The sequence below is a fragment of the Mauremys reevesii genome, linkage group 3, assembly GCF_016161935.1.
Source record: "Mauremys reevesii isolate NIE-2019 linkage group 3, ASM1616193v1, whole genome shotgun sequence".
NCBI classification, from domain to species: domain Eukaryota; kingdom Metazoa; phylum Chordata; order Testudines; family Geoemydidae; genus Mauremys; species Mauremys reevesii.
Window position 1 is genome coordinate 46240276 of NC_052625.1, and position 6471 is coordinate 46246746.

At 49.6% G+C, this 6471-nt stretch overlaps 1 long non-coding RNA gene across 3 annotated transcripts; it reads right to left on the reverse strand.

Moving 5' to 3' along the window:
* Nucleotides 1-1149: 1149 nt before the first annotated feature.
* LOC120401248 lies at nt 1150-4390 on the reverse strand. Of its 3 annotated transcripts, XR_005596344.1 has the most exons (5): nt 4145-4390; nt 3317-3433; nt 2690-2798; nt 2215-2285; nt 1150-1387 (listed from the first exon to the last, which is right to left on the reverse strand). It is a non-coding gene; the product is annotated as an uncharacterized LOC120401248 (long non-coding RNA). The 3 variants fall into 3 exon arrangements; XR_005596345.1 differs by lacking the exon at nt 2690-2798 and having other exon boundaries at nt 3317-3427; XR_005596343.1 differs by lacking the exon at nt 2690-2798.
* Nucleotides 4391-6471: the final 2081 nt, after the last annotated feature.

Below are 6471 nucleotides of genomic sequence, written 5' to 3' on the forward strand. Positions count from 1 at the left end.
GGCAGACCTAGGAAATTAATACACTAGACCTGAACTCAGGGGCATGGGTTAGAGGATGAAAAGGCAGCCCCCAAATGAAAAAGCTCGGCTCGTGTCTCGGTGCACAGCTGTGATATAGTTACTGTTCAGCTACTAGAAAACTAGAATGTGGTTCTAACTGACCGGGATCACCAGACCAACGTGCAAATACCCTTCGAGTGTAGTGGGCATGGAACACACTATGAGGCTAGTGATGTGCCCCTGGACAAAAAAAATCGGTGTGTGTGGCTAAGTTTGGGAAGGACACCTGATTTAATAACTGCTCCTTCCAGCTGCGCTCTCTCCTCGGGATGACATGATTTGTGATGGGGGGGGGCTATCACATTTTCCTTTCAGTCAGAGCTCCCCTTGCCAGTCGGAATTTTTCCTATTATATTATCACAACCTTCTGTCTCCAAACCCAAAACTGGGAGCACCTCAAGCTACACCAAGCCTCATGCTGTAGACTAGGAAACTGCTCCTCTTTCTGCCTGGCTTCGACACTTGCAGACAGACACACGCATCCTAGCACCATGAAGGGCAGACCTGCCCCCCCCCCCCCCAGTTGTCCTGCTACACTCCCCCTGCAGCCCACTGAATGCAGCTAGCAAAGGAGAACAGGATGGCTGCGAGGCGTGCTAAACTGATCCACCCAGTGGATGCTCCAGCCAGAACGAGCCCTGGCCCCTTTCCTCTACCCCTCTCCCCAGCAGCCAGCTCGCAAAGATGCCCTGGGTTTAAAGCGCTTGCAAAAGGCATCCTTGCAGAGCGGGGTTTGGCTGGAGAAATGGTCCGGGTGGGAGCCCGGAGCCCAGCCTCACCCTCCTGGACAGGGGGAGCTACACCCACCTTAGACAAAGGAGAAGTGATAGAAACAAAAGCCAGGCGGGTGTTTACTGGCACAATGGCGTGTCTGTCTGAATGCTGCATGCTCCCTTGCTTTCCCAATGCCTCCTCGCAGGAGGGACCCAGGGCTGCTCAGTCCCCCTCTTTGCCCCCTTCTTTCCTGCGCTTCTGTCCCGGATTTTGCAGGCTCGGGATGGGGTTCTGTGGTCCAAAACACTCACTATTCCCTCCCTTCTTGCTGCCTGTATAATTTGCCTTATACACAGGGACACAAATACAGAGAAGTGTTTTTCCAATTTTAAAAACTTTATTGTAATCCGGTATATAAATAAAAGGTTAGCTTTTTGTTCAAAGCCATTTTTAACAACAACTATTTACAGATAATGTCATTTTTCTGATAAAGAACTGAACTATGCACTTTTTTGCACTCGTATTCTTCTTCCTCATCAGTGAGGATTTCATGATTTGTTCCTTCTGGAATGCAGGGCATATGTACCCACCTCTTGCAAGAATCACACTGGACCTTTGATAAGTAACAATTGAGAAAATGAAATCAGAGAAGTTGTAACGTTACAAATACTTTCCATTCGCTCATGCTATTCCATCCACGTCAGCATTACCTAAGATATGCCTATCACAGGGGTGGGCAAACTTTTTGGCCTGAAGGCCACATCGGGGTTCCGAAACTGTATGGAGGGCTGCGTTGGGGAGGCACAGCCTTCCCTAACAGCCTGGGCCCTGTCCCCATCTGCCCCTTTCCGCCCCCTGACTGCCCCCCTCAGAACTCTGACCCATCCAACCTCCCCTGCTCCTTGTCCTCTGATCACCTCCTCCCCGGTCTCCCCACACCAACCACCCAGCCGGGAACCCGACCTCTTATCTAACCCCCACCCCCGCTCCCTTTCCCTGACTCCTATCCACATCCCCGCCCCCGACATGCCCGCCCACCCTGGGACTCCCACACCTATTCAACCACCCACTGCTGCTCCCTGTCTGCCCACCGGGACCCTCTGCCACTTATTCAACCCCCCCGCTCCACATCCCCTTTCCATACCACACAGAGCACCAGGACTGGCAGCAGCACTGAATGGCTGGAGCCAGCCATCCCACCGTGCAATCCCGCTGCCTAGAGTGCTGGCGGCACGGCGAGTTGAGGCTGCGGGAGAGGAGGGACAGAACGGGAGGGGCCTCCACGGCCAGGAGCTCAAGGGCCGGGCAGGACGGCCCGCAGTTTGCTCACCTCTGGCCTATCACCATGATGGAATGTTTACTGTTGTGGAATTTTTACAAGAATCCTGATTCTTAAGCAGCTTATGGCATATGTTTCTGATACAATCCTATGTTTCTTACCATCGTGCAATCCTCACTTTCCTTTTCACAACTGACAAGGTTGCAGTATATGCAGTAGTCCTCCACGCTTTCTGAAAAAAAATCAATATAGCGCAATGAAATGCTGATCATGTCACGACCAACACTCTAAATGCAAATCCGAGTTAGTAATTACTGTCGCTATTTTAATCCAGTCACTGGTTGCAACATTTTTTCTTTTTGTGAGTCTTATTTTTCAAAGTTTTACTTTACTGCACCTGAATATAAAAATATCCAATTTTATTTAACTGGTCTATCAATAGCAACCATTCACCCCAATCTAATTTTTGGTACTTGAAGATATTATTGATGAATAGCCACAATTACAGAACCAGACCCGTGAGTTACCCCACTTTAGGGGTATTAAGATAACGGTCTGTTCCGTAACATAATTCCACTTTTCGGTTACCTTCACATGTGCCTAATGAGTCTATAGTACATGGGAGAAAGTTATTACCTGACTCTTTCACTAGAACAATTGCTACTTGTCTTCTAAACTCAGCATTATCAATTCAATAGAAACATCACAAGAGGCTGTCTTTCTGCCGCAAATACGTTTCTGCAAACTAATAACACTTCTATTTAGAAAAAATATCACAATTCTCAGAGGTGAAAGTGGGCTGAGCCAGCATGCTGGTAAGAACTGGCCACCGGTTCCGGCCCGTACACGGACGACGTTACAGTGCTGCTGTGGCAGTGCTTTATGCTTTCAGGTCCCTGTCCCCGTTACCTCTCCTCACATCTGTGGCCCTGCCATAGGGTCTGACAGCGCTGCTGGATGATACCGGCAGGGCCACCAACAGTGGGGGAGGAAAAGGGGCAGTTGCCTTGGGGGTCAGTGATTCAAAAGGGCCTGGGGCTCCTTCCCACCACAACAGCAGCTGTCAGGAAGGGCTGGCTGAGGGAATCTGGCCCCCCAGCCCACATCTTCCACCCAAGACCCATCCCTTCTGAGGGCCCAGAGCATACCCCACACGCCATGGCAAGGACGCTGGTGCAGTGGACACCAGTAATCTTCCACATTTACTTTCACCCCTGATAATTTCACATACATAAATGATAATGGCAATTTTGTATTCAAAACCTTTAAGATAAGTGGTCTGCAGTTGTGGCCATCACTTTTTGTTTATTATGCTGAAGAATTTTATTCTTCCAATCAGATGGGGAGTTGCTCGTTAATCGTTTGATGAAGTATCTGAAACTTTGAGAGAGTACAGTAGTGGACTGTATAAATGAGCTTTTCTTTCCCTTTTTTTAAAAAAAAACAAAAACAGTTTCTGTACAGAGATAGAAATCCTTTCTATCGCTATTTACTTAATGATTGCCATGACTTATTGCGCGTTAGATATCTATCTATCAGTGGTCCCCAACGCGGTGCCCGCGGGCACGGGGGCATCTAAATGCGCCCGCATTCTGGCTGGTGGTCGAGCATCTGCCAAAATGCCTCCAAATTTCGGTGGCGATGCCTCTGGATGACATCGCTTGTTGGCGGCAAGCAGCGTCATCAAGAGGCGTCGCCCGCCGAAATTCAAAGGCATTTTGGCGGATGCTCGAGCACCATCACGGTCCTTCATTTGGCACTCGCCAGACGAAAAGGTTGGGGACCACTGGTATATATATTAACATACTTACACACACACACACGCTTTCATATTACTGTCACACTCTTATACAATGTATCACCTGCTTTGCTGTGCCCCATGTTGATAACACCTTCACACTCATGCAACATGCTACCGTTTCGGGTCCACATTCTGTGAAGTAGTTACACAAATCCACTCAAAGTACATTAGTAAGCACATGCTGTTTCAATTTTTCTTTGTAGCTAACAGGAAGATTTTAGTCTCATTGTGTAAATATTTTCACATTAACAGTTCATATACACTGTAAAAGTAAGTATCTTAAAAATCACCTCCAATTCCTTAGACATGTTCTTTCATATCTCATCTCATCACACAAGGGGTCAATTGTTAATAATTATTTTGTTTGCATCAATGCTATCTGTAAGTTTAAATATACGTACAAGTTATATTGGCAAAGTGATAAATTCTGCTATTTTATAATGACTTCTCAAAAAAACAATCCATTAACATATTCTCATTTGTGATGTCTAACACACAGGAGAAAAGCATATTGTGGATTCATTGATCAAATCATTACAAACTGCATTCTTTCAAGTAACATTGAAAGCTGTGTATGAAAGCTTGTTAGCATTTACTTTCATTTGTGCTGTTCTGCCTGAGAGAATGGCCCTAGAAACTACTGCTGAGATGGGTTGTACCTGCTGACAGTCAACCAAGTTATTAATGCATTAATCATTCTGGCACATAAAGAATAGAATGACAGGTTTCAGAGTGGTGTGCCAAGTTGACTGTAATTTAAGGCTTCCTGTGCCAGTAATACATTTTAACATTTGTAGAAGGTCTCTCTCTATGTCTATATTATATAAATAAACGACTGTATTTCAAGTAAATAATGTTTTTAAAATATTTAGGAAGCTGCATTTAAAATAAAATTAAAATGCAGCTCTTATCAATGTAGCGTGATCCTTGCCTGGGATCCTGGTCTGGGGTTCCAGCCACCAGCACTGCTCAGCCCACTGCCAGTCTGGAGTTCCATTCACTCAGCCTGCAGCGAGCTGAGCAGGGCCGGCAGGGGGCTGAGTGGCTCAGTCCACTGCCGGTCTGGGGTGCCGGCAGCACTCAGTCCGCTGCCAGTCTGGAGTTCCAGCTGCCAGCCCCGCTCAGCCTCCTGACGGCCTGGGGTCCTGCCCACCGGCCCCGCTCAGCCCACTGCCAGCTGAGTGAGTGGAACCCCAGACAAGGATCCCAGGCCCTGCTCAGCCCGCTGCCGGTCTGGGCTTAGCGGCTCAGTCTGCTGCTGGTCTGAGGTCCTGGCCTCTGGTACCACTCAGTCCGCTGCCAGCCTGGGGTTCCATTCACCCAGACTGGCAGCACGCTGAGCGCGTCCGGGGGCTGGGACCCCAGACCGGCAGCAGGCTGAGGCACTCAGCCCGCTGTCGGTCTGGGGGTTCTGGCCGCCAGCTCCTGCCAGCAGGGATCCCAGCCGCTGCCACCACTCAACCCGCTACACCAGCCTGGGGTTCTGCTCACCCAGGCCGGCGTGAGGCTGAGCGGGGCCAGTGGCTGGGACCCGGACTGGCAAGGGGCCGGCAACCAGAACCCCAGACCGAAAGCAGGCTGAGACACTCAGACCCCTGCCAGCCTCGCTCAGCCTGCTGCCACTCTGGCGTTCCAGCTGCCGGCTCCTGCCAGCCGGGGTCTCAGCTGCTGGCCTGCTCAGCCCGCTGCCAGCCTGGAGTTCCTTGGGGGTCCCCAGGCCAGCAGTAGGTGCTGAGTGGAGCCGGCAGTCAAGACCCCGACTGGCAACGGAGCAGCAGCCGGAACCCCGGGGTGGCAGTGGGTTGAGGCGCTCAGCCCGCCGCCGCGTGTCATCAAAAATTGGCTCGCGTGTCACCTTTTGCATGCGTGCTGTAGGTTGCCGACCCCGGTATAGAGAGCACAGCTGCTGCTGGCGTTCTGAAGCTGCCCGCGTGTTGCTAGCCTGGGTACTGCAATGATGCCTGCCAAAGTTATCACGGTCTGGTATGGGAAAGCATCCTACTACGGAAGAAGAAATAAGGCTTCCATCCCAAACCTTTGGCAGAGGATTAAAACTTTCACTGAGATACTCTTCAGTAGACAAAGCAGGCAGCTGCCAAACGACATTAGAAGGGAGCATTGCACAACTTTATATGAGCATGTTCCCTAAATGATCAGCAATGTTAACCGGGATGACTTTAAGTGAGGAGTTACTGTACATGTTAAGGTAACACAAATCTTTAACTCAAGACTGGGCAAGAATTAGCATAAGGCCCCAAATCTTACTACAGTTCATTCTTCCATTTTGTCCTTTTCCAGATTTTCCTCTTGAGATCTGTGTCTCAGACATGAGCAAAAACAGCAGATGCATGATAGACTTACTCCCACAGGGCTACCGATGTGTAAGTTCTCAAAGGGCCTCTAGAAAGGCATTTGTGACAGGTGGGATCACAGAAACCCTCTGGGAGCTGCCACCTGATGTGCCCAGGCTACTTCTACCCCTGCTTTCCCTGCCAACTCAGGACTCCAGCACCCTGTCTTGCTGAGCCAGACACTCCTGTCTGCTCCAACACAGACCCAGGGTCTGAATTACTTGCCCCAAAACTGCAGGTTTACCTGAAAGAGGCTAACAGAAGTC